Below are 27,937 nucleotides of genomic sequence, written 5' to 3' on the forward strand. Positions count from 1 at the left end.
CTCTCCCAGCTATGGGTCCTATGCCCTGCTGGGCCTTGGCAATGAGGAGTACAGGAGGAGGTAACCCTCGCCCGCTATGGGCCCTGTGCCCCTCTGGGCAGTGGAAATGAGGAGTACAGAAGGAAGTAACCCTCGCCCAGCTACGGGCACAGTGCCCCGCTGGGCCTGGGAAATAAGGAGTACAGGAGGAAGTAACCCTCGCCCCGATACGGGCCCTGTGCCCCGCTGGGCCCTGGAAATAAGGAGTACAGGAGGAAGTAACCCTCGCCCAGCTACGGGCACAGTGCCCCGCTGGGCCCGGGAAATAAGGAGTACAGGAGGAAGTAACCCTCGCCCAGATACAGGCCCTGTGCCCCGCTGGGCCCTGGAAATAAGGAGTACAGGAGGAAGTAACCCTCGCCCAGCTACAGGCCCTGTGCCCCGGTAGGCCCTGGAAATAAGGAGTACAGGAGGAAGTAACCCTCACCCAGCTATGGGTCCTATGCCCTGCTGGGCCCTGGAAATAAGGAGTACAGGAGGAGGTAACCCTCGCCCGCTAAGGGCCCTGTGCCCCTCTGGAAATGAGGAGTACAGGAGGAAGTAACCCTCCCCAGCTACAGGCCCTCTGCCCCGCTGAGCCATGGAAATGAGGAGTAAAGGAGGAAGTAACCATCCCCCAATTACGGGCCCTGTGCCCCGCTGGGCCCTCGAAATGAGGAGTACAGGAGGAAGTAACCCTCGCCCAGCTACGGGCACAGTGCCCCGCTGGGCCCTGGAAATAAGGAGTACAGGAGGAAGTAACCCTCGCCCAGATACGGGCCCTGGAAATAAGGAGTACAGGAGGAAGTAACCCTCGCCCAGGTACGGGCACAGTGCCCCGCTGGGCCCGTAAATAAGGAGTACAGGAGGAAGTAACCCTCACCCAGATACGGGCCCTGTGCCCCGCTGGGCCCTGGAAATAAGGAGTACAGGAGGAAGTAACCCTCGCCCAGCTACAGGCCCTGTGCCCCGGTAGGCCCTGGAAATAAGGAGTACAGGAGGAGGTAACCCTTGCCCGCTATGGGCCCTGTGCCCCTCTGGGCAGTGGAAATGAGGAGTACAGAAGGAAGTAACCCTCGCCCAGCTACGGGCACAGTGCCCCGCTGGGCCCGGGAAATAAGGAGTACAGGAGGAAGTAACCCTCGCCCAGATACGGGCCTTGTGCCCCGCTGGGCCCTGGAAATAAGGAGTACAGGAGGAAGTAACCCTCACCCAGATACAGGCCCTGTGCCCCGCTGGGCTCTGGAAATAAGGAGTACAGGAGGAAGTAACCCTCGCCCAGCTACAGGCCCTGTGCCCCGGTAGGCCCTGGAAATAAGGAGTACAGGAGGAAGTAACCCTCACCCAGCTATGGGTCCTATGCCCTGCTGGGCCCTGGCAATGAGGAGTACAGGAGGAGGTAACCCTCGCCCGCTATGGGCCCTGTGCCCCTCTGGAAATGAGGAGTACAGGAGGAAGTAACCCTCCCCAGCTACAGGCCCTCTGCCCCGCTGAGCCATGGAAATGAGGAGTAAAGGAGGAAGTAACCATCCCCTAATTACAGGCCCTGTGCCCCGCTGGGCCCTCGAAATGAGGAGTACAGGAGGAAGTAACCCTCGCCCAGCTACGGGCCCAGTTCCTCGCTGGGCCCGGGAAATAAGGAGTACAGGAGGAAGTAACCCTCCCCCAGCTACAGGCCCTCTGCCCCGCTGTGCCCTGGAAATGAGGAGTACAGGAGGACGTAACCCTCGCCCAGCTACGGGCCCTTTGCCCCGTAGGCCCTGGAAATGAGTACAGGAGGAAGTAACCCTCCCCCAGCTACGGGCCCTCTGCTCTGCTGGGCCCTGGAAATGAGGAGTACAGGAGGAAGTAACCCTCGCCCAGCTACGGGCGCTCTGCCCCGCTGGGCCCTGGAAATTAGGTGTACAGGAGGAAGTAACCCTCGGAAAGCTATGGGCCCTGTGCCCCGCTGGGTCCTGGAAATGAGGTGTACAGGAGGAAGTAACCCTCGCCCAGCTACGAGCCCTGTGCCCCCCTGTGCCCTGGAAAAGAGGAGTACAGGAGGAAGTAACCCCCGCCCAGCTATGGGCTACCTGCCCTGGAAATGAAGTGTACAGGAGGAAGTAACCCTCGCCCAGCTACGGGCCACCTGCCCCGGTAGGCCCTGGAAATGAGGAGTAAAGGAGGAAGTAACCATCCCCCAGTTACGGGCCCTGTGCCCCGCTGGGCCCTCGAAATGAGGAGTACAGGAGGAAGTAACCCTCGCCCAGCTACGGGCCCAGTGCCCCGCTGGGCCCGGGAAATAAGGAGTACAGGAGGAAGTAACCCTCCCCCTGCTACAGGCCCTCTGCCCCGCTGTGCCCTGGAAATGAGGAGTACAGGAGGACGTAACCCTCGCCCAGCTACAGGCCCTCTGCCCCGCTGGACCTGGAAATGAGGAGTACTCGAAGAAGTAACCCTTCCCCAGCTATGGGCCCTCTGCCCCGCTGGTCCCTGGAAATGAGGAATACAGGAGGAAGTAACCCTCCCCCAGCTACAGGCCCTCTGCCCCGCTGGGCCCTGGAAATGAGGTGTACAGGAGGAAGTAACCCTCCCCCAGCTATGCACCCTCTGCCCCGCTGGGCCCTAGAAATGAGTACAGGAGGAAATAACCCTCCCCCAGCTACGCACCCTCTGCCCCGCTGGGCCCTGGAAATGAGGAGTACAGGAGGAAGTAACCCTCCCCCAGCTACGCACCCTCTGCCCCGCTGGACCCTGGAAATGAGGAGTACAGGAGGAAGTAACCCTTGCCCAGCTATGGGCCCTCTGCCCAGCTGTGCCCTGGAAATGAGGAGTACAGGAGGACGTAACCCTCGCCCAGCTACGGGCCCTTTGCCCCGTAGGCCCTGGAAATGAGTACAGGAGGAAGTAACCCTCCCCCAGCTACGGGCCCTCTGCTCTGCTGGGCCCTGGAAATGAGGAGTACAGGAGGAAGTAACCCTCGCCCAGCTACGGGCGCTCTGCCCCGCTGGGCCCTGGAAATTAGGTGTACAGGAGGAAGTAACCCTCGGAAAGCTATGGGCCCTGTGCCCCGCTGGGTCCTGGAAATGAGGTGTACAGGAGGAAGTAACCCTCGCCCAGCTACGAGCCCTGTGCCCCCCTGTGCCCTGGAAAAGAGGAGTACAGGAGGAAGTAACCCCCGCCCAGCTATGGGCTACCTGCCCTGGAAATGAAGTGTACAGGAGGAAGTAACCCTCGCCCAGCTACGGGCCACCTGCCCCGGTAGGCCCTGGAAATGAGGAGTAAAGGAGGAAGTAACCATCCCCCAGTTACGGGCCCTGTGCCCCGCTGGGCCCTCGAAATGAGGAGTACAGGAGGAAGTAACCCTCGCCCAGCTACGGGCCCAGTGCCCCGCTGGGCCCGGGAAATAAGGAGTACAGGAGGAAGTAACCCTCCCCCTGCTACAGGCCCTCTGCCCCGCTGTGCCCTGGAAATGAGGAGTACAGGAGGACGTAACCCTCGCCCAGCTACAGGCCCTCTGCCCCGCTGGACCTGGAAATGAGGAGTACTCGAAGAAGTAACCCTTCCCCAGCTATGGGCCCTCTGCCCCGCTGGTCCCTGGAAATGAGGAATACAGGAGGAAGTAACCCTCCCCCAGCTACAGGCCCTCTGCCCCGCTGGGCCCTGGAAATGAGGTGTACAGGAGGAAGTAACCCTCCCCCAGCTATGCACCCTCTGCCCCGCTGGGCCCTAGAAATGAGTACAGGAGGAAATAACCCTCCCCCAGCTACGCACCCTCTGCCCCGCTGGGCCCTGGAAATGAGGAGTACAGGAGGAAGTAACCCTCCCCCAGCTACGCACCCTCTGCCCCGCTGGACCCTGGAAATGAGGAGTACAGGAGGAAGTAACCCTTGCCCAGCTATGGGCCCTCTGCCCAGCTGGGCCCTGGAAATGAGGAGTACAGGAGGAAGTAACCCTCCCCTAGCTACAGGCCCTCTGCCCCGCTGGGCCCTGGAAATGAGGAGTAAAGGAGGAAGTAACCCTCCCCCAGCTAAGCACCCTCTGCCCCGCTGGGCCCTGGAAATGAAGTGTACAGGAGGAAGTAACCCTCGCCCAGCTACGGGCTACCTGCCCCGCTGGGCCCTGGAAATGAAGTGTACAGGAGGAAGTAACCCTCGCCCAGCTACGGGCCACCTGCCCCGGTAGGCCCTGGAAATGAGGAGTACAGCAGGAAGTAACCCTCGCCCAACTACGTGCCCCGTGCCCCGCTGGGCCCTGGAAATGAGGAGTACAGGAGGAGGTAACCCTCGCCCAGCTACGGGCCACGTGCCCCGCTGGGCCCTGGAAATGAGGAGTCCAGGTGGAAGTAACCCTCTCCCAGCTATGGGTCCTATGCCCTGCTGGGCCCTGGCAATGAGGAGTACAGGAGGAGGTAACCCTCGCCCGCTATGGGCCCTGTGCCCCTCTGGGCAGTGGAAATGAGGAGTACAGAAGGAAGTAACCCTCGCCCAGCTACGGGCACAGTGCCCCGCTGGGCCCGGGAAATAAGGAGTACAGGAGGAAGTAACCCTCGCCCCGATACGGGCCCTGTGCCCCGCTGGGCCCTGGAAATAAGGAGTACAGGAGGAAGTAACCCTCGCCCAGCTACGGGCACAGTGCCCCGCTGGGCCCGGGAAATAAGGAGTACAGGAGGAAGTAACCCTCGCCCAGATACAGGCCCTGTGCCCCGCTGGGCCCTGGAAATAAGGAGTACAGGAGGAAGTAACCCTTGCCCAGCTACAGGCCCTGTGCCCCGGTAGGCCCTGGAAATAAGGAGTACAGGAGGAAGTAACCCTCACCCAGCTATGGGTCCTATGCCCTGCTGGGCCCTGGCAATGAGGAGTACAGGAGGAGGTAACCCTCGCCCGCTAAGGGCCCTGTGCCCCTCTGGAAATGAGGAGTACAGGAGGAAGTAACCCTCCCCAGCTACAGGCCCTCTGCCCCGCTGAGCCATGGAAATGAGGAGTAAAGGAGGAAGTAACCATCCCCCAATTACGGGCCCTGTGCCCCGCTGGGCCCTCGAAATGAGGAGTACAGGAGGAAGTAACCCTCGCCCAGCTACGGGCACAGTGCCCCGCTGGGCCCGGGAAATAAGGAGTACAGGAGGAAGTAACCCTCGCCCAGATACGGGCCCTGGAAATAAGGAGTACAGGAGGAAGTAACCCTCGCCCAGGTACGGGCACAGTGCCCCGCTGGGCCCGTAAATAAGGAGTACAGGAGGAAGTAACCCTCGCCCAGATACGGGCCCTGTGCCCCGCTGGGCCCTGGAAATAAGGAGTACAGGAGGAAGTAACCCTCGCCCAGCTACAGGCCCTGTGCCCCGGTAGGCCCTGGAAATAAGGAGTACAGGAGGAGGTAACCCTCACCCAGCTATGGGTCCTATGCCCTGCTGGGCCCTGGCAATGAGGAGTACAGGAGGAGGTAACCCTTGCCCGCTATGGGCCCTGTGCCCCTCTGGGCAGTGGAAATGAGGAGTACAGAAGGAAGTAACCCTCGCCCAGCTACGGGCACAGTGCCCCGCTGGGCCCGGGAAATAAGGAGTACAGGAGGAAGTAACCCTCGCCCAGATACGGGCCCTGTGCCCCGCTGGGCCCTGGAAATAAGGAGTACAGGAGGAAGTAACCCTCGCCCAGCTACGGGCACAGTGCCCCGCTGGGCCCGGGAAATAAGGAGTACAGGAGGAAGTAACCCTCACCCAGATACAGGCCCTGTGCCCCGCTGGGCCCTGGAAATAAGGAGTACAGGAGGAAGTAACCCTCGCCCAGCTACAGGCCCTGTGCCCCGGTAGGCCCTGGAAATAAGGAGTACAGGAGGAAGTAACCCTCACCCAGCTATGGGTCCTATGCCCTGCTGGGCCCTGGCAATGAGGAGTACAGGAGGAGGTAACCCTCGCCCGCTATGGGCCCTGTGCCCCTCTGGAAATGAGGAGTACAGGAGGAAGTAACCCTCCCCAGCTACAGGCCCTCTGCCCCGCTGAGCCATGGAAATGAGGAGTAAAGGAGGAAGTAACCATCCCCCAATTACAGGCCCTGTGCCCCGCTGGGCCCTCGAAATGAGGAGTACAGGAGGAAGTAACCCTCGCCCAGCTACGGGCACAGTGCCCCGCTGGGCCCGGGAAATAAGGAGTACAGGAGGAAGTAACCCTCGCCCAGATACGGGCCCTGGAAATAAGGAGTACAGGAGGAAGTAACCCTCGCCCAGGTACGGGCACAGTGCCCCGCTGGGCCCGTAAATAAGGAGTACAGGAGGAAGTAACCCTCGCCCAGATACGGGCCCTGTGCCCCGCTGGGCCCTGGAAATAAGGAGTACAGGAGGAAGTAACCCTCGCCCAGCTACAGGCCCTGTGCCCCAGTAGGCCCTGGAAATAAGGAGTACAGGAGGAAGTAACCCTCACCCAGCTATGGGTCCTATGCCCTGCTGGGCCCTGGCAATGAGGAGTACAGGAGGAGGTAACCCTTGCCCGCTATGGGCCCTGTGCCCCTCTGGAAATGAGGAGTACAGGAGGAAGTAACCCTCCCCCAGCTACAGGCCCTCTGCCCCGCTGAGCCATGGAAATGAGGAGTAAAGGAGGAAGTAACCATCCTCCAGTTACGGGCCCTGTGCCCCGCTGGGCCCTCGAACCCTCTGGGCCCTCGGGCCTTGTGCCCCGGTAGGCCCTGGAAATAAGGAGTACAGGAGGAAGTAACCCTCGCCCAGCTATGGGCCCTCTGCCCCGGTAGGCCCTGGAAATGAGGTATACAGGAGGAAGTAACCCTCCCCCAGCTAAGGGCCCTCTGCCCCTCTGCGCCCTAGAAATGAGGAGTACAGGCGGATGTAACCCTCGCCCACCTACGGGCCCTGTGCCCCGCTGGGCCCTGGAAATGAGGAGTACAGGAGGAAGTAACCCTCCCCCGGCTACAGCCCTTTGCCCCGCTGGGCCTTGGACATGAGGAGTACAGCAGGAAGTAACCCTGAGGAGTACAGGATGAAGTAACCCTCCCCCAGCTACGGGCCCTCTGCCCCGCTGGACCCAGGAAATGAGGTGTACAGGAGGAAGTAACACTCGCCCAGCTACGTGCTCTCTGCCCCTCTGAGCCCTGGAAATGAGGAGTACAGGAGGAAGTAACCCTCCCCCAGCTACGGGCCCTCTGACCCGCTGGGCCCTGTAAATGCGGAGTACAGGAGGAAGTAACCCTCCCCCAGCTATGGGCCCTCTGCCCCGCTGGGCACTGGAAATGAGGAGTATAGGAGGAAGTAACCCTCCCCCAGCTACGGGCCCTGTACCCCGGTAGGCCCTGGAAATGAGGAGTACAGGAGGAAGTAACCCTCCCCCAGCTACGGGCCCTCTGCCCCGCTGGGCCCTGGAAATGAGGAGTACAGGAGGAAGTAACCCTCGCCCAGCTACGGGCGCTCTGCCCCGCTGGGCTCTGGAAATTGGGTGTACAGGAGGAAGTAACCCTCAGAAAGCTATGGGCCCTGTGCCCCGCTGGGACCTGGAAATGAGGCGTACAGGAGGAAGTAACCCTCGCCCAGCTACGAGCCCTGTGCCCCCCTGTGCCCTGGAAAAGAGGAGTACAAGAAGAAGTAACCCTCGCCCAGCTACGGGCCCTCTGCCCCGCTGGACCCTGGAAATGAGGAGTACTCGAAGAAGTAACCCTTCCCCAGCTATGGGCCCTCTGCCCCGCTGGGCCCTGGAAATGATGAGTACAGGAGGAAGTAACCCTCCCCCAGCTACAGGCCCTCTGCCCCGATGGGCCCTGGAAATGAGGTGTACAGGAGGAAGTAACGCTCCCCCAGCTACAGGCCCTCTGCCCAGCTGGGCCCTGTAAATGAGGAATAAAGGAGGAAGTAAGCTTCCCCCAGCTATGCACCCTCTGCCCCGCTAGGTCCTGGAAATGAGGAGTACAGGAGGAAGTAACCCTCCCCCAGCTACAGGCCCTCTGCCCGGCTGGGCCCTGGAAATGAGGTGTACAGGAGGAAGTAACCCTCCCCCAGCTATGCACCATCTGCCCCGCTGGGCCCTAGAAATGAGTACAGGAGGAAGTAACCCTCCCCCAGCTACAGGCCCTCTGCCCCTCTGGGCCCTTGAAATGAGGTGTACAGGAGGAAGAAACCCTCCCCCAGCTACAGGCCCTCTGCCCAGCTGGGCCCTGGAAATGAGGAGTAAAGGAGGAAGTAACCCTCCCCCAGCTATGCACCCTCTGCCCCGCTGGGACCTGGAAATGAGGAGTACAGAAGAAAGTAACCCTCCCCCAGCTACACACCCTCTGCCCCGCTGGACCCTGGAAATGAGGAGTACAGGAGGAAGTAACCCTTGCCCAGCTATGGGCCCTCTGCCCCGCTGGGCCCTGGAAATGAGGAGTACAGGAGGAAGTAACCCTCCCCTAGCTACAGGCCCTCTGCCCCGCTGGACCCTGGAAATGAGGAGTACAGGATGAAGTAATCCTCCCCCAGCTACAGGCCCTCTGCCCCGCTGGGCCTTGGAAATGAGGAGTACAGGAGGAAGTAACCCTCCCCCAGCTACAGGCCCTCTGCCCCGCTGGGCCCTGGAAATGAGAAGTACAGGAGGAAGTAACCCTCGCCCAGCTACGGGCCCTCTGCCCCGGTAGGCCCTGGAAATGAGGTGTACAGGAGGGAGTAACCCTCCCCCAGCAATGGACCCTCCGCCCCTCTGGGGGCCCTAGAAATGAGGAGTACAGGCGGATGTAACCCTCGCCCACCTACGGGCCCTGTGCCCCGCTGGGCCCTGGAAATGAGGAGTACAGGAGGAAGTAATCCTCCCCGGCTACGGGCCCTTTGCCCCGCTGGGCCTTGGACATGAGGAGTACAGGGGGAAGTAACCCTCGCCCAGCTACGGACCCTCTGCCCCACTGGGCCCTGGAAATGAGGAGTACAGGAGGAAGTAACCCTCCCCCAGCAACGGGCCCTCTGCCCCGCTGGGCCCTGTAAATGAGGAGTACAGGAGGAAGTAACCCTCCCCCAGCTATGGGCCCTCTGCCCAGCTGGGCTCTGAAAATGAGGAGTACAGGATGAAGTAACCCTCCCCCAGCTACGGGCCCTCTGCCCCGTTGGGCCCTGGAAATGAGGTGTACAGGAGGAAGTAACCCTCGTCCAGCTACGGGCCCTCTGACCCGCTGGGCCCTGGAAATGAGGTGTACAGGAGGAAGTAACCCTCGCCCAGCTACGGGCCCTCTGCCCCGCTGGGCCCTGGAAATGAGGTGTACAGGAGGAAGTAACCCTCCCCCAGCTATGGGCCCTCTGCCCCGCTGGGCCCTGGAAATAAGGAGTACATGAGGAACTAACCCTCCCCCAGCTATGGGCCCTCTGCCCCGCTGGACACTGGAAATGAGGAGTACAGGAGGAAGTAACTCTCCCCCAGCTACAGGCCCTCTGCCCCGCTGTGCCCTGGAAATGAGGAGTACAGGAGGACGTAACTCTCGCTCAGCTACGGGCCCTGTGCCCCGCTAGGCCCTGGAAATGAGGAGTACAGGAGGTAGTAACCCTCCCCCAGCTACGGGCCCTCTGCCCCGCTGGGCACTGGAAATTAGGTGTACAGGAGGAAGTAACCCTAGCCCAGCTACGAGCTCTGTGCCCCCCTGTGCCCTGGAAAAGAGGAGTACAGGAGGAAGTAACCCTCGCCCAGCTACAGGCCCTATGCCCCGCTGGACCCTGGAAATGAGGAGTACTCGAAGAAGTAACCCTTCCCAAGCTATGGGCCCTCTGCCCCGCTGGGCCCTGGAAATGATGAGTACAGGAGGAAGTAACCCTCCACCAGCTACAGGCCCTCTGCCCCGCTGGGCCCTGGAAATGAGGTGTACAGGAGGAAGTAACCCTCCCCCAGCTACAGGCCCTCTGCCCAGCTGGGCCCTGGAAATGAGGAGAACAGGAGAAAGTAACCCTCGCCCAGCTACAGGCCCTCTGCCCCGCTGGACCCTGGAAATGAGTAGTACTTGAAGAAGTAACCCTTCCCCAGCTATGGTCCCTCTGCCCTGCTGGGCCCTGGAAATGAGGAGTACAGGAGGAAGTAACCATCCCCCAGCTATGGGCCCTCTGTCCCTCTGGGCACTGGAAATGAGGAGTACAGGAGGAAGTAACCCTCCCCCAGCTACAGGCCCTCTGCCCCGCTGGGCCCTGGAAATGAGGTGTCCACGAGGAAGTAACCCTCCTCCAGCTACAGGCCCTCTGCCCAGCTGGGCCCTGGAAATGAGGTGTACAGGAGGAAGTAACCCTCCCCCAGCTATGCACCCTCTGCCCCGCTGGGCCCTAGAAATGTGTACAGGAGGAAGTAACCCTCCACAGCTACAGGCCCTCTGCCCCTCTGGGCCCTGGAAATGAGGTGTACAGCAGGAAGTAAACCTCCCCCAGCTACAGGCTCCCCCAGCAACCTCCCCCAGCCTCTGCCCAGCTGGGCCCTGGAAATGAGGAGTAAAGGAGGAAGTAACCCTCCCCCAGCTACGCACCATCTGCCCCGCTGGGCCCTGGAAATGAGGAGTACAGGAGGAAGTAACCCTCCCCCAGCTACGCACCCTCTGCCCCGCTGGACCCTGGAAATGAGGAGTGCAGGAGGAAGTAACCCTCGCCAAGCTCTGGGCCCTCTGCCCGCTGGGCCCTGGAAATGAGGAGTACAGGAGGAAGTAACCCTCCCCTAGCTACAGGCCCTCTGCCCCGCTGGGCCCTTTAAATGAGGAGTAAAGGAGGAAGTAACCCTCGGCCAGCTATGGGCCCTGTGCTCCGCAGGGCCCTGGAAATAGGGTGTACAGTAGGAAGTAACCCTTGCCCAGCTATGGGCCCTGTGCCCCCCTGTGCCCTGGACAAGAGGAGTACAGGAGGAAGTAAACCCTGCCCAGCTACGGGCCCTCTGCCCCGCTGGGCCCTGGAAATGAGGAGTACAGGAGGAAGTAACCCTCCCCCAGCTACAGGCCCTCTGCCCCGCTGGGCCCTGGAAATGAGGTGTACAGGAGGAAGTAACCCTCGCCCAGCTACGGGCCCTCTGCCCCTCTGAGCCCTGGAAATGAGGAGTACAGGTGGAAGTAACCCTCTCCCAGCTATGGGTCCTATGCCCTGCTGGGCCCTGGCAATGAGGAGTACAGGAGGAGGTAACCCTCGCCCGCTATGGGCCCTGTGCCCCTCTGGGCAGTGGAAATGAGGAGTACAGAAGGAAGTAACCCTCGCCCAGCTACGGGCACAGTGCCCCGCTGGGCCCGGGAAATAAGGAGCACAGGAGGAAGTAACCCTCACCCAGATACGGGCCCTGTGCCCCGCTGGGCCCTGGAAATAAGGAGTACAGGAGGAAGTAACCCTCCCCCAGCTACAGGCCCTCTGCCCCGCTGGGCCCTGGAAATGAGGTGTACAGGAGGAAGTAACCCTCGCCCAGCTACGGGCCCTCTGCCCCTCTGAGCCCTGGAAATGAGGAGTACAGGTGGAAGTAACCCTCTCCCAGCTATGGGTCCTATGCCCTGCTGGGCCCTGGCAATGAGGAGTACAGAAGGAAGTAACCCTCGCCCAGCTACGGGCACAGTGCCCTGCTGGGCCCGGGAAATAAGGAGTACAGGAGGAAGTAACCCTCGCCCAGATACGAGCCCTGGAAATAAGGAGTACAGGAGGAAGTAACCCTCGCCCAGGTACGGGCACAGTGCCCCGCTGGGCCCGTAAATAAGGAGTACAGGAGGAAGTAACCCTCGCCCAGATACGGGCCCTGTGCCCCGCTGGGCCCTGGAAATAAGGAGTACAGGAGGAAGTAACCCTCGCCCAGCTACAGGCCCTGTGCCCCGGTAGGCCCTGGAAATAAGGAGTACAGGAGGAGGTAACCCTCACCCAGCTATGGGTCCTGTGCCCTGCTGGGCCCTGGCAATGAGGAGTACAGGAGGAGGTAACCCTTGCCCGCTATGGGCCCTGTGCCCCTCTGGGCAGTGGAAATGAGGAGTACAGAAGGAAGTAACCCTCGCCCAGCTACGGGCACAGTGCCCCGCTGGGCCTGGGAAATAAGGAGTACAGGAGGAAGTAACCCTCGCCCAGATACGGGCCCTGTGCCCCGCTGGGCACTGGAAATAAGGAGTACAGGAGGAAGTAACCCTCGCCCAGCTACGGGCACAGTGCCCCACTGGGCCCGGGAAATAAGGAGTACAGGAGGAAGTAACCCTCGCCCAGATACAGGCCCTGTGCCCCGCTGGGCCCTGGAAATAAGGAGTACAGGAGGAAGTAACCCTCGCCCAGCTACAGGCCCTGTGCCCCGGTAGGCCCTGGAAATAAGGAGTACAGGAGGAAGTAACCCTCACCCAGCTATGGGTCCTATGCCCTGCTGGGCCCTGGCAATGAGGAGTACAGGAGGAAGTAACCCTCCCCAGCTACAGGCCCTCTGCCCCGCTGAGCCATGGAAATGAGGAGTAAAGGAGGAAGTAACCATCCCCCAATTACGGGCCCTGTGCCCCGCTGGGCCCTCGAAATGAGGAGTACAGGAGGAAGTAACCCTCGCCCAGCTACGGGCACAGTGCCCCGCTGGGCCCGGGAAATAAGGAGTACAGGAGGAAGTAACCCTCGCCCAGATACGGGCCCTGGAAATAAGGAGTACAGGAGGAAGTAACCCTCGCCCAGGTACGGGCACAGTGCCCCGCTTGGCCCGTAAATAAGGAGTACAGGAGGAAGTAACCCTCACCCAGATACGGGCCCTGTGCCCCGCTGGGCCCTGGAAATAAGGAGTACAGGAGGAAGTAACCCTCGCCCAGCTACAGGCCCTGTGCCCCGGTAGGCCCTGGAAATAAGGAGTACAGGAGGAAGTAACCCTCACCCAGCTATGGTTCCTATGCCCTGCTGGGCCCTGGCAATGAGGAGTACAGGAGGAGGTAACCCTTGCCCGCTATGGGCCCTGTGCCCCTCTGGAAATGAGGAGTACAGGAGGAAGTAACCCTCCCCCAGCTACAGGCCCTCTGCCCCGCTGAGCCATGGAAATGAGGAGTAAAGGAGGAAGTAACCATCCTCCAGTTACGGGCCCTGTGCCCCGCTGGGCCCTCGAACCCTCTGGGCCCTCGGGCCTTGTGCCCCGGTAGGCCCTGGAAATAAGGAGTACAGGAGGAAGTAACCCTCGCCCAGCTATGGGCCCTCTGCCCCGGTAGGCCCTGGAAATGAGGTATACAGGAGGAAGTAACCCTCCCCCAGCTAAGGGCCCTCTGCCCCTCTGCGCCCTAGAAATGAGGAGTACAGGCGGATGTAACCCTCGCCCACCTACGGGCCCTGTGCCCCGCTGGGCCCTGGAAATGAGGAGTACAGGAGGAAGTAACCCTCCCCCGGCTACGGCCCTTTGCCCCGCTGGGCCTTGGACATGAGGAGTACAGCAGGAAGTAACCCTGAGGAGTACAGGATGAAGTAACGCTCCCCCAGCTACGGGCCCTCTGCCCCGCTGGACCCAGGAAATGAGGTGTACAGGAGGAAGTAACACTCGCCCAGCTACGTGCTCTCTGCCCCTCTGAGCCCTGGAAATGAGGAGTACAGGAGGAAGTAACCCTCCCCCAGCTAAAGGCCCTCTGACCCGCTGGGCCCTGGAAATGAGGTGCACAGGAGGAAGTAACCCTCATCCAGCTATGGGCCCTCTGCCCCGCTGGGCCCTGGAAATGTGGTGTACAGGAGGAAGTAACCCTCCTGCAGTTACGGGCCCTTTGCCCCGCTGGACCCTGTAAATGCGGAGTACAGGAGGAAGTAACCCTCCCCCAGCTATGGGCCCTCTGCCCCGCTGGGCACTGGAAATGAGGAGTATAGGAGGAAGTAACCCTCCCCCAGCTACGGGCCCTGTACCCCGGTAGGCCCTGGAAATGAGGAGTACAGGAGGAAGTAACCCTCCCCCAGCTAGGGGCCCTCTGCCCCGCTGGGCCCTGGAAATGAGGAGTACAGGAGGAAGTAACCCTCGCCCAGCTACGGGCGCTCTGCCCCGCTGGGCTCTGGAAATTGGGTGTACAGGAGGAAGTAACCCTCAGAAAGCTATGGGCCCTGTGCCCCGCTGGGTCCTGGAAATGAGGCGTACAGGAGGAAGTAACCCTCGCCCAGCTACGAGCCCTGTGCCCCCCTGTGCCCTGGAAAAGAGGAGTACAAGAGGAAGTAACCCTCGCCCAGCTACGGGCCCTCTGCCCCGCTGGACCCTGGAAATGAGGAGTACTCGAAGAAGTAACCCTTCCCCAGCTATGGGCCCTCTGCCCCGCTGGGCCCTGGAAATGATGAGTACAGGAGGAAGTAACCCTCCCCCAGCTACAGGCCCTCTGCCCCGATGGGCCCTGGAAATGAGGTGTACAATTGGAAGTAACGCTCCCCCAGCTACAGGCCCTCTGCCCAGCTGGGCCCTGGAAATGAGGAATAAAGGAGGAAGTAACCTTCCCCCAGCTATGCACCCTCTGCCCCGCTGGGTCCTGGAAATGAGGAGTACAGGAGGAAGTAACCCTCCCCCAGCTACAGGCCCTCTGCCCGGCTGGGCCCTGGAAATGAGGTGTACAGGAGGAAGTAACCCTCCCCCAGCTATGCACCATCTGCCCCGCTGGGCCCTAGAAATGAGTACAGGAGGAAGTAACCCTCCCCCAGCTACAGGCCCTCTGCCCCTCTGGGCCCTTGAAATGAGGTGTACAGGAGGAAGAAACCCTCCCCCAGCTACAGGCCCTCTGCCCAGCTGGGCCCTGGAAATGAGGAGTAAAGGAGGAAGTAACCCTCCCCCAGCTATGCACCCTCTGCCCCGCTGGGCCCTGGAAATGAGGAGTACAGAAGAAAGTAACCCTCCCCCAGCTACGCACCCTCTGCCCCGCTGGACCCTGGAAATGAGGAGTACAGGAGGAAGTAACCCTTGCCCAGCTATGGGCCCTCTGCCCCGCTGGGCCCTGGAAATGAGGAGTACAGGAGGAAGTAACCCTCCCCTAGCTACAGGCCCTCTGCCCCGCTGGGCCCTGGAAATGAGGAGTACAGGATGAAGTAATCCTCCCCCAGCTACAGGCCCTCTGCCCCGCTGGGCCTTGGAAATGAGGAGTACAGGAGGAAGTAACCCTCCCCCAGCTACGGGCCCTCTGCCCCGCTGGGCCCTGGAAATGAGAAGTACAGGAGGAAGTAACCCTCGCCCAGCTACGGGCCCTCTGCCCCGGTAGGCCCTGGAAATGAGGTGTACAGGAGGGAGTAACCCTCCCCAAGCTATGGACCCTCTGCCCCGCTGGGGGCCCTAGAAATGAGGAGTACAGGCGGATGTAACCCTCGCCCACCTACGGGCCCTGTGCCCCGCTGGGCCCTGGAAATGAGGAGTACAGGAGGAAGTAATCCTCCCCGGCTACGGGCCCTTTGCCCCGCTGGGCCTTGGACATGAGGAGTACAGGGGGAAGTAACCCTCGCCCAGCTACGGACCCTCTGCCCCACTGGGCCCTGGAAATGAGGAGTACAGGAGGAAGTAACCCTTCCCCAGCAACGGGCCCTCTGCCCCGCTGGGCCCTGTAAATGAGGAGTACAGGAGGAAGTAACCCTCCCCCAGCTATGGGCCCTCTGCCCCGCTGGGCTCTGAAAATGAGGAGTACAGTATGAAGTAACCCTCCCCCAGCTACGGGCCCTCTGCCCCGTTGGGCCCTGGAAATGAGGTGTAAAGGAGGAAGTAACCCTCGTCCAGCTACGGGCCCTCTGACCCGCTGGGCCCTGGAAATGAGGTGTACAGGAGGAAGTAACCCTCGCCCAGCTATGGGCCCTCTGCCCCGCTGGGCCCTGGAAATGAGGTGTACAGGAGGAGGTAACCTTCCCCCAGCTATGGGCCCTCTGCCCTGCTGGGCCCTGGAAATAAGGAGTACATGAGGAACTAACCCTCCCCCAGCTATGGGCCCTCTGCCCCGCTGGACACTGGAAATGAGGAGTACAGGAGGAAGTAACTCTCCCCCAGCTACAGGCCCTCTGCCCCGCTGTGCCCTGGAAATGAGGAGTACAGGAGGACGTAACTCTCGCTCAGCTACGGGCCCTGTGCCCCGCTATTCCCTGGAAATGAGGAGTACAGGAGGTAGTAACCCTCCCCCAGCTACGGGCCCTCTGCCCCGCTGGGCACTGGAAATTAGGTGTACAGGAGGAAGTAACCCTCGCCCAGCTACGAGCCCTGTGCCCCCCTGTGCCCTGGAAAAGAGGAGTACAGGAGGAAGTAACCCTCGCCCAGCTACAGGCCCTATGCCCCGCTGGACCCTGGAAATGAGGAGTACTCGAAGAAGTAACCCTTCCCCAGCTATGGGCCCTCTGCCCCGCTGGGCCCTGGAAATGATGAGTACAGGAGGAAGTAACCCTCCCCCAGCTACAGGCCCTCTGCCCCGCTGGGCCCTGGAAATGAGGTGTACAGGAGGAAGTAACCCTCCCCCAGCTACAGGCCCTCTGCCCAGCTGGGCCCTGGAAATGAGGAGAACAGGAGAAAGTAACCCTCGCCCAGCTACAGGCCCTCTGCCCCGCTGGACCCTGGAAATGAGTAGTACTTGAAGAAGTAACCCTTCCCCAGCTATGGTCCCTCTGCCCTGCTGGGCCCTGGAAATGAGGAGTACAGGAGGAAGTAACCCTCCCCCAGCTATGGGCCCTCTGTCCCTGCTGGGCCCTGGAAATGAGGAGTACAGGAGGAAGTAACCCTCCCCCAGCTACAGGCCCTCTGCCCCGCTGGGCCCTGGAAATGAGGTGCCCAGGAGGAAGTAACCCTCCTCCAGCTACAGGCCCTCTGCCCAGCTGGGCCCTGGAAATGAGGTGTACAGGAGGAAGTAACCCTCTCCCAGCTATGCACCCTCTGCCCCGCTGGGCCCTAGAAATGTGTACAGGAGGAAGTAACCCTCCACAGCTACAGGCCCTCTGCCCCTCTGGGCCCTGGAAATGAGGTGTACAGCAGGAAGTAAACCTCCCCCAGCTACAGGCCCTCTGCCCAGCTGGGCCCTGGAAATGAGGAGTAAAGGAGGAAGTAACCCTCCCCCAGCTACGCACCATCTGCCCCGCTGGGCCCTGGAAATGAGGAGTACAGGAGGAAGTAACCCTCCCCCAGCTACGCACCCTCTGCCCCGCTGGACCCTGGAAATGAGGAGTACAGGAGGAAGTAACCCTCGCCAAGCTCTGGGCCCTCTGCCCGCTGGGCCCTGGAAATGAGGAGTACAGGAGGAAGTAACCCTCCCCTAGCTACAGGCCCTCTGCCCCGCTGGGCCCTTTAAATGAGGAGTAAAGGAGGAAGTAACCCTCGGCCAGCTATGGGCCCTGTGCTCCGCAGGGCCCTGGAAATAGGGTGTACAGTAGGAAGTAACCCTTGCCCAGCTATGGGCCCTGTGCCCCCCTGTGCCCTGGAAAAGAGGAGTACAGGAGGAAGTAAACCCTGCCCAGCTACGGGCCCTCTGCCCCGCTGCACCCTGGAAATGAGGAGTACTCGAAGAAGTAACCCTTCCCCAGCTATGGGCCCTCTGCCCCGCTGGGCCCTGGAAATGAGGAGTACAGGAGGAAGTAACCCTCCCCCAGCTACAGGCCCTCTGCCCCGCTGGTCCCTGGAAATGAGGTGTACAGGAGGAAGTAACCCTCGCCCAGCTACGGGCCCTCTGCCCCTCTGAGCCCTGGAAATGAGGAGTACAGGTGGAAGTAACACTCTCCCAGCTATGGGTCCTATGCCCTGCTGGGCCCTGGCAATGAGGAGTACAGGAGGAGGTAACCCTCGCCCGCTATGGGCCCTGTGCCCCTCTGGGCAGTGGAAATGAGGAGTACAGAAGGAAGTAACCCTCGCCCAGCTACGGGCACAGTGCCCCGCTGGGCCCGGGAAATAAGGAGTACAGGAGGAAGTAACCCTCGCCCAGATACGGGCCCTGTGCCCCGCTGGGCCCTGGAAATAAGGAGTACAGGAGGAAGTAACCCTCGCCCAGCTACGGGCACAGTGCCCCGCTGGGCCCGGGAAATAAGGAGTACAGGAGGAAGTAACCCTCGCCCAGATACAGGCCCTGTGCCCCGCTGGGCCCTGGAAATAAGGAGTACAGGAGGAAGTAACCCTCCCCCAGCTACGCACCCTCTGCCCCGCTGGGCCCTGGAAATGAAGTGTACAGGAGGAAGTAACCCTCGCCCAGCTACGGGCTACCTGCCCCGCTGGGCCCTGGAAAAGAAGTGTACAGGAGGAAGTAACCCTTGCCCAGCTACGGGCCACCTGCCCCGGTAGGCCCTGGAAATGAGGAGTACAGCAGGAAGTAACCCTCGCCCAACTACGTGCCCCGTGCCCCGCTGGGCCCTGGAAATGAGGAGTACAGGAGGAGGTAACCCTCGCCCAGCTACGGGCCCCGTGCCCCGCTGGGCCCTGGAAATGAGGAGTACAGGTGGAAGTAACCCTCTCCCAGCTATGGGTCCTATGCCCTGCTGGGCCCTGGCAATGAGGAGTACAGGAGGAGGTAACCCTCGCCCGCTATGGGCCCTGTGCCCCTCTGGGCAGTGGAAATGAGGAGTACAGAAGGAAGTAACCCTCGCCCAGCTACGGGCACAGTGCCCCGCTGGGCCCGGGAAATAAGGAGTACAGGAGGAAGTAACCCTCACCCAGATAGGGGCCCTGTGCTCCGCTGGGCCCTGGAAATAAGGAGTACAGGAGGAAGTAACCCTCGCCCAGCTACGGGCACAGTGCCCCGCTGGGCCCGGGAAATAAGGAGTACAGGAGGAAGTAACCCTCGCCCAGATACAGGCCCTGTGCCCCGCTGGGCCCTGGAAATAAGGAGAACAGGAGGAAGTAACCCTCGCCCAGCTACAGGCCCTGTGCCCCGGTAGGCCCTGGAAATAAGGAGTACAGGAGGAAGTAACCCTCACCCAGCTATGGGTCCTATGCCCTGCTGGGCCCTGGCAATGAGGAGTACAGGAGGAAGTAACCCTCCCCCAGCTATGCACCCTCTGCCCCGCTGGGCCCTAGAAATGTGTACAGGAGGAAGTAACCCTCCACAGCTACAGGCCCTCTGCCCCTCTGGGCCCTGGAAATGAGGTGTACAGCAGGAAGTAAACCTCCCCCAGCTACAGGCTCCCCCAGCAACCTCCCCCAGCCTCTGCCCAGCTGGGCCCTGGAAATGAGGAGTAAAGGAGGAAGTAACCCTCCCCCAGCTACGCACCATCTGCCCCGCTGGGCCCTGGAAATGAGGAGTACAGGAGGAAGTAACCCTCCCCCAGCTACGCACCCTCTGCCCCGCTGGACCCTGGAAATGAGGAGTGCAGGAGGAAGTAACCCTCGCCAAGCTCTGGGCCCTCTGCCCGCTGGGCCCTGGAAATGAGGAGTACAGGAGGAAGTAACCCTCCCCTAGCTACAGGCCCTCTGCCCCGCTGGGCCCTTTAAATGAGGAGTAAAGGAGGAAGTAACCCTCGGCCAGCTATGGGCCCTGTGCTCCGCAGGGCCCTGGAAATAGGGTGTACAGTAGGAAGTAACCCTTGCCCAGCTATGGGCCCTGTGCCCCCCTGTGCCCTGGACAAGAGGAGTACAGGAGGAAGTAAACCCTGCCCAGCTACGGGCCCTCTGCCCCGCTGGGCCCTGGAAATGAGGAGTACAGGAGGAAGTAACCCTCCCCCAGCTACAGGCCCTCTGCCCCGCTGGGCCCTGGAAATGAGGTGTACAGGAGGAAGTAACCCTCGCCCAGCTACGGGCCCTCTGCCCCTCTGAGCCCTGGAAATGAGGAGTACAGGTGGAAGTAACCCTCTCCCAGCTATGGGTCCTATGCCCTGCTGGGCCCTGGCAATGAGGAGTACAGGAGGAGGTAACCCTCGCCCGCTATGGGCCCTGTGCCCCTCTGGGCAGTGGAAATGAGGAGTACAGAAGGAAGTAACCCTCGCCCAGCTACGGGCACAGTGCCCCGCTGGGCCCGGGAAATAAGGAGCACAGGAGGAAGTAACCCTCACCCAGATACGGGCCCTGTGCCCCGCTGGGCCCTGGAAATAAGGAGTACAGGAGGAAGTAACCCTCCCCCAGCTACAGGCCCTCTGCCCCGCTGGGCCCTGGAAATGAGGTGTACAGGAGGAAGTAACCCTCGCCCAGCTACGGGCCCTCTGCCCCTCTGAGCCCTGGAAATGAGGAGTACAGGTGGAAGTAACCCTCTCCCAGCTATGGGTCCTATGCCCTGCTGGGCCCTGGCAATGAGGAGTACAGAAGGAAGTAACCCTCGCCCAGCTACGGGCACAGTGCCCTGCTGGGCCCGGGAAATAAGGAGTACAGGAGGAAGTAACCCTCGCCCAGATACGAGCCCTGGAAATAAGGAGTACAGGAGGAAGTAACCCTCGCCCAGGTACGGGCACAGTGCCCCGCTGGGCCCGTAAATAAGGAGTACAGGAGGAAGTAACCCTCGCCCAGATACGGGCCCTGTGCCCCGCTGGGCCCTGGAAATAAGGAGTACAGGAGGAAGTAACCCTCGCCCAGCTACAGGCCCTGTGCCCCGGTAGGCCCTGGAAATAAGGAGTACAGGAGGAGGTAACCCTCACCCAGCTATGGGTCCTGTGCCCTGCTGGGCCCTGGCAATGAGGAGTACAGGAGGAGGTAACCCTTGCCCGCTATGGGCCCTGTGCCCCTCTGGGCAGTGGAAATGAGGAGAACAGAAGGAAGTAACCCTCGCCCAGCTACGGGCACAGTGCCCCGCTGGGCCTGGGAAATAAGGAGTACAGGAGGAAGTAACCCTCGCCCAGATATGGGCCCTGTGCCCCGCTGGGCACTGGAAATAAGGAGTACAGGAGGAAGTAACCCTCGCCCAGCTACGGGCACAGTGCCCCACTGGGCCCGGGAAATAAGGAGTACAGGAGGAAGTAACCCTCGCCCAGATACAGGCCCTGTGCCCCGCTGGGCCCTGGAAATAAGGAGTACAGGAGGAAGTAACCCTCGCCCAGCTACAGGCCCTGTGCCCCGGTAGGCCCTGGAAATAAGGAGTACAGGAGGAAGTAACCCTCACCCAGCTATGGGTCCTATGCCCTGCTGGGCCCTGGCAATGAGGAGTACAGGAGGAAGTAACCCTCCCCAGCTACAGGCCCTCTGCCCCGCTGAGCCATGGAAATGAGGAGTAAAGGAGGAAGTAACCATCCCCCAATTACGGGCCCTGTGCCCCGCTGGGCCCTCGAAATGAGGAGTACAGGAGGAAGTAACCCTCGCCCAGCTACGGGCACAGTGCCCCGCTGGGCCCGGGAAATAAGGAGTACAGGAGGAAGTAACCCTCGCCCAGATACGGGCCCTGGAAATAAGGAGTACAGGAGGAAGTAACCCTCGCCCAGGTACGGGCACAGTGCCCCGCTTGGCCCGTAAATAAGGAGTACAGGAGGAAGTAACCCTCACCCAGATACGGGCCCTGTGCCCCGCTGGGCCCTGGAAATAAGGAGTACAGGAGGAAGTAACCCTCGCCCAGCTACAGGCCCTGTGCCCCGGTAGGCCCTGGAAATAAGGAGTACAGGAGGAAGTAACCCTCACCCAGCTATGGTTCCTATGCCCTGCTGGGCCCTGGCAATGAGGAGTACAGGAGGAGGTAACCCTTGCCCGCTATGGGCCCTGTGCCCCTCTGGAAATGAGGAGTACAGGAGGAAGTAACCCTCCCCCAGCTACAGGCCCTCTACCCCGCTGAGCCATGGAAATGAGGAGTAAAGGAGGAAGTAACCATCCTCCAGTTACGGGCCCTGTGCCCCGCTGGGCCCTCGAACCCTCTGGGCCCTCGGGCCTTGTGCCCCGGTAGGCCCTGGAAATAAGGAGTACAGGAGGAAGTAACCCTCGCCCAGCTATGGGCCCTCTGCCCCGGTAGGCCCTGGAAATGAGGTATACAGGAGGAAGTAACCCTCCCCCAGCTAAGGGCCCTCTGCCCCTCTGCGCCCTAGAAATGAGGAGTACAGGCGGATGTAACCCTCGCCCACCTACGGGCCCTGTGCCCCGCTGGGCCCTGGAAATGAGGAGTACAGGAGGAAGTAACCCTCCCCCGGCTACGGCCCTTTGCCCCGCTGGGCCTTGGACATGAGGAGTACAGCAGGAAGTAACCCTGAGGAGTACAGGATGAAGTAACGCTCCCCCAGCTACGGGCCCTCTGCCCCGCTGGACCCAGGAAATGAGGTGTACAGGAGGAAGTAACACTCGCCCAGCTACGTGCTCTCTGCCCCTCTGAGCCCTGGAAATGAGGAGTACAGGAGGAAGTAACCCTCCCCCAGCTACGGGCCCTCTGACCCGCTGGGCCCTGGAAATGAGGTGCACAGGAGGAAGTAACCCTCATCCAGCTATGGGCCCTCTGCCCCGCTGGGCCCTGGAAATGTGGTGTACAGGAGGAAGTAACCCTCCTGCAGTTACGGGCCCTTTGCCCCGCTGGACCCTGTAAATGCGGAGTACAGGAGGAAGTAACCCTCCCCCAGCTATGGGCCCTCTGCCCCGCTGGGCACTGGAAATGAGGAGTATAGGAGGAAGTAACCCTCCCCCAGCTACGGGCCCTGTACCCCGGTAGGCCCTGGAAATGAGGAGTACAGGAGGAAGTAACCCTCCCCCAGCTAGGGGCCCTCTGCCCCGCTGGGCCCTGGAAATGAGGAGTACAGGAGGAAGTAACCCTCGCCCAGCTACGGGCGCTCTGCCCCGCTGGGCTCTGGAAATTGGGTGTACAGGAGGAAGTAACCCTCAGAAAGCTATGGGCCCTGTGCCCCGCTGGGTCCTGGAAATGAGGCGTACAGGAGGAAGTAACCCTCGCCCAGCTACGAGCCCTGTGCCCCCCTGTGCCCTGGAAAAGAGGAGTACAAGAGGAAGTAACCCTCGCCCAGCTACGGGCCCTCTGCCCCGCTGGACCCTGGAAATGAGGAGTACTCGAAGAAGTAACCCTTCCCCAGCTATGGGCCCTCTGCCCCGCTTGTTAGGCAGAAACCTGTGCAGTTCCCTTGGGGAACACTGCAAAAGATTTAAGACTACAGGTATAGCAGTAAACCCCTTTGGTAGCAGTCTGCACCACCCAGATTTACCTGGTAGCTGTGGCTGAGCAGTCAGACTTCTCTCAAGAAGAGTTAGGCAGTATGCAAAGTATACACCATAGGTACCAAAACACAATAGCACAAGCAAACACTGACCAGAGCTTGGTTTCAGAGGAATATAGTTATTTATTTAAAAACACACATAAGTAAAAACACTCTAGCAAAGAATAGGGTAAAAACACTTCAACACAGTTATAATGAAAGTAGATTCAATCCTTTCTCCTATCTAGACAACTCTAGGTTAACACCACTTAATTAAAACAGAGGTGAGTGCTTAACGTTAGATGACACTCTAGTAGTTTCCAAGAAAGGGAGAGAAAAAGCAGAAATAGGTTAAACACACCACTCTAAGGTCCAGAACACTTGCAATAGGCTTAAAGAAGGATAAAGTCACAGGTGAGCAAAAGTCACTAGGCAGGGCCCACTCTTAGAGTAGCCGGAGCGAAAATGTGCCCAAGATCACACTGTTAGTTAGAGATTCAAAGTCTTGCAAAGAGTCAAAAAGAGTTTAGAGTGGCTCAGAAAGTTTAGCCAAAGTGTCCCAGGCACTCCCAGGTTCGAAAGCCGGGGACTAAATCTACCCCGTACAGTCGGTGGCAAGGGAAGCCAGGCGGAACACAGTACCTTAAGCGGAAAGGATCCTCCAGCGGGGGTAGTTGTTCCAGGCAGCGACAGCAAGGCTCGACGTCGGTCAGGGGAGAAGAATATCTCGCTGAAGAGCAGAAGAGAAAGGTCGTAGCACTGCCCGGGAAGAAACCAGCCGCGGAGTCCTCCGGTTAAAGGGTTGGTACCGACTTTCGCGGTATGGGGGTAAAGTGTGGTATTCCGGTTGCCGGGGTGCTTGGCACAGGCAAGGCGGCCACGAGATACCTCAAAGAACGGGAAGAAGGCGAAAAACTGGTTGTCCCCACCAGTCAAGGGAAGGAGCCACTCCGTTAAGAGTTCTCCTCGGTCGTCGGGAAAAAGTGGTGAGACGGTTCAGCAGGGCTCCACCGGGTGGTGTCGTCGAAGCAGGTCGGCTCAGCTCTTCCCTCGTCGGATTCTTGGTCCTGTGGCGACTTCTGAAGTCCCAGTCCCCAAAGCCCTGCTTTTATGCAGCAAACCCCCATTCACCCAGCCTAGCTGTCACTCAAACATGCTAAGTGGTGAGCCGGGCGGCTCACCACTTGGGCCAATCAGGACGGAGTGCGACTTGAGTTACCAAGGTAACTCAGTCCAGGGTGCCTAAATCCCCCTCCACCCCTCCTAAGTACCCCAGACAGAGTGGCACCACTTTGGAGGGCTTCTGTGGAGAAGCCCGCCAAAAGTGGAACAAAGGGCGCCACTTTGGGTCAGAGTTACAGAGGCGAACACCAACGCCATTTTAGAATCAAGTTTTGGCAAAAAGTCCCAACCGGAGTTATAAAAATAAATATATAAACCGGCGGTATGTTTAAGGCTACCGTAAATAAATAATTAAATGTGTTAGCCTAAAACAATGGGAAATCCCATAGGGAAATATTCGCGGTCGAATATAAAAAGTAGTTTCCACTGCCACCAGCCAAAACTCGATCAGGGGGGACGGAGACGTGCCCCCTCGACTAACAGACCCTGGGGCAATCGAATTGCCCCAGCCAGTACGTCCACAATAGGATGGTTTGTACTGGTTCTGTTCAGGATTCAAGACTAGTAAAGTCTTTGGTGACTTTACATGCCCTGGGAGACAGTAGTCAGTCCCAGGGTATGGAGTCTATGTTGGGGAGTCCCTAGGACACCCCTGGGTCACGGCACAGAGGGTGCTGTGTAACCCACATCACAAAAATACATGAGGCCCTATGGAGTAAAAGACCCCATAGCCCATTCAACACAAGGTTTGTCCAAGATAACACAGTTCAACATGTCCAAGAGTGAGGGTAAAAGAGTCTCACTCTTGGCAGGAGAAAAAATTAAACCCCAGAAATCCAGCAAAGCTGCTGGGGGACTCACTAGGGAGGGAAATTCAGCCTAACCAGAGAATTCTCCCTAACACTCGCCCCCCCCAGACTAAGGGACAGGAGGATTTAATCCACTCCTGGATGAACCTCATACCTCTAGTCGATGATATACATCCTAGAGAGTCCATCAGCATTTTGATGGTGACACCCTGACCTGTGCTCAATGGTGAAATCAAACCCTTGCAGGCAGATTGACCATCTCAATAGTTTTGGATTTTCCCCTTTCATTTGCATTAACCATCTCAAGGGTTGGTGGTCAGTCTGAATAACAAAAGTAGAACCATACAAGTATGGCCTAAACTTCTTCAGTGCCCACACAATAGCAAAGCATTCTCTTTCGATAGTTGCCCACCTTGTCTCAGGATCCTTCAGTTTCCTACTGATGAAGCAAATGGGGTGCCTCCTACCCTTCTCATCCAGTTGGCTTAGAACTGCACCTATACCTACATTGGAAGCATCAGTTTGTACAATGAAAGGTTGGTGGTAGTCAGGAGCTCTCAATACTGGAGCTTGGCAAAGAGCTCTCTTCAGTTTTTCAAAGGCCTGATTGCACTCCTCATTCCATTTTACCTTTTTAGGGAATTTGGGAGAGGAGATTACATTCAGTGGAGAAGCTATGGTCCCATAGTTCTCAATGAAATTCCTGTAATATCCAGTGAGGCCTAGAAAAGCTCTCACTTGGGTTTGAGTAGTTGGTGTTGTCCAATTTTGCACAGCTTCAATCTTGCTGGGCAAAGGCCTTATTTCTCCACCTCCTACCTCATGTCCAAGGTAGACCACTTTACTTTGACCAATCTGGCACTTACTGGCATTGATTGTCAAATGGGCCTGTTCCAGAGCCTGCAACACATGTCCTAGGTGGTTCACATGTTCTTCCCAGGAGTGGCTGAAGACTGCAATGTCATCCAAGTATGCCATGCAGAAATCTTCCATCCCAGCCAGAACTTGGTTCACCATCCTTTGGAATGTGGCAGGTGCATTTTTTAGTCCAAAAGGCATGACCTTAAACTGGTACAAGCCAACTGGGGTTGAAAATGCAGTTTTCTCCTTGGCATGGTCTGTCAGGGCTATTTGCCAATAGCCTGACGTCAGATCAAATGTGCTGAGGTACTTGGCTGCACCAAGTTTATCCACCAACTCATCTGTCCTGGGCAAAGGGTGGGCATCAGTCTTGGTGACTGCATTTAGAGCTCTATAGTCCACACAGAATCTCAAGTCTTTGGATCCTGCCTTTGGTACTAACACAACTGGGCTAGACCATGGACTAGTAGAGGGCTCTATTACCCCGAGATCAAGCATCTTCTTGACCTCTCCTTTGATGTGGGCTCTGATATGTTCTGACATTCTGTATCCTCTGCTTTTGACTGGCAGACAGTCACCAGTGAGTATCTCATGCTGGCCCCAAGGGGTCAAGCCTGGTGACAGTGAGAACAGGGAGGCAAACTGATTTAACATAGATTTGCACTCCTCTTGTTGCTCAGGTGTCAGGTCTGAAGAGAGATTGACTCCTTCAACTTTTTCATCTAAAGGTACACCTCTGAGGAGATCAGGGAGAGATTCACTCTCTTCCTCCTCGGCAGCTGAAGCTAGAAGCAAGGCTCCTACATCAGGTCTGGAGATGTATGCTTTTAGTCGGTTGGTGTGGAAGACTCTAGGAGCTTCCCTGGGTCTGCCCAGATCCACCAGATAGTTGACCTCTCCAAGTTTTCCCACAACCTTGAAGGGTCCCATCCATTTGTCCTGCAAGGCCCTCTGCCTTGTTGGGAGCATAACTAGAACTAGCTGGTCTTGAGTAAACTCAACCATGTTAGCCTTCTGGTCGTGCCAATGTTTGACCAGGGCTTGACCAGCTTTCAAGTTGTCACTTGCTTCTGCCATCATGTGTGACATTCTCCTCCGGAGACCTATCACATAGTCAGTCACTCTGACTGGCTTGAGGGGAGGAGCACCTTCCAACCCCTCCTTAATCAGGGCCAATGGACCTCTGACTGGATGGCCATAGAGAAGCTCAAAGGGAGAATAACCTACTCCCTCCTGAGGGACTTCTCTATAAGCAAAGAGAAGGCATGGCAGTAGAAGGTCCCACTTTTTCTTAAGGGGTTCTTCCAAAGCACCTATCATGCTCTTCATGGTTCTGTTAAACCTTTCAACCAACCCGTTTGTCTGAGGGTGGTAGGCGGTTGAGAACTTGTAGGTAACTCCACAGGTTTTCCACATGGCCTTCATGTAGTGGGACATAAAGTTTGACCCCCTGTCAGAGATTACCTCCTTAGGAAACCCAACCCTGGTAAAAATACCAAGGAGGGCCTTAGCCACAGCCGGAGCTGTAACAGTCCTCATAGGAATGGCCTCAGGGTATCTAGTAGCATGGTCTACTACAACAAGGATAAACCTGTTGCCTGAGGAGGTTGGAGGATCAAGGGGACCAACAATGTCAATCCCTACCCTCTCAAATGGGACTCCCACAACTGGGAGAGGCACTAAAGGTGCCACATTCTTGGAACCAACCTTACCAGAAGTCTGGCAGGTATGGCAGCTCTTACAATATCTATCTACTTCAGCCCCCATCTTTGGCCAATAAAAGTAGAGGGAGAGCCTTTCCTTGGTCTTCTTGAAACTCAAGTGGCCAGCCAAAGGTATCTCATGGGCTAGTTGTAAGAACTGTTGTCTGTTTTCTTGTGGGACTACAAGGCGTTTGTAGTCTCCAGGTTCAGACTCAGTGGGTTCACTGTAGAAGAGGCCATCTTCCCAGTGCAACCTATACTTCCCAGGCTCTTGCCCATCAGCTTGAGAAGCCGCCTGGTGGCGGAGACCTTCCAGAGTTGGACATTCTCTTTGCCCCTTACGAAAAGCTGCCCTGCTAGGCCCACCTTCTGCCAGTAAAGACTGCAGCTCAGGATGGTCCTCAGGGTCCAAATCTCCAATAAGGTTGGGGCCTCCTTCTAGCTCTTCCTCAGAGTCTAGCTCAACCACACAGGGTTGTACCTCCCTCTCAGCCTCAGCTGGAGGGGGAGTTACAGGTGTAACTTTGGACAACCTAGGGGAAGTCCTTGTTGGAA

Source organism: Ambystoma mexicanum, chromosome 3q, assembly GCF_040938575.1.
Source record: "Ambystoma mexicanum isolate Mex_15411 chromosome 3q, UKY_AmexF1_1, whole genome shotgun sequence".
Taxonomy (NCBI): domain Eukaryota; kingdom Metazoa; phylum Chordata; class Amphibia; order Caudata; family Ambystomatidae; genus Ambystoma; species Ambystoma mexicanum.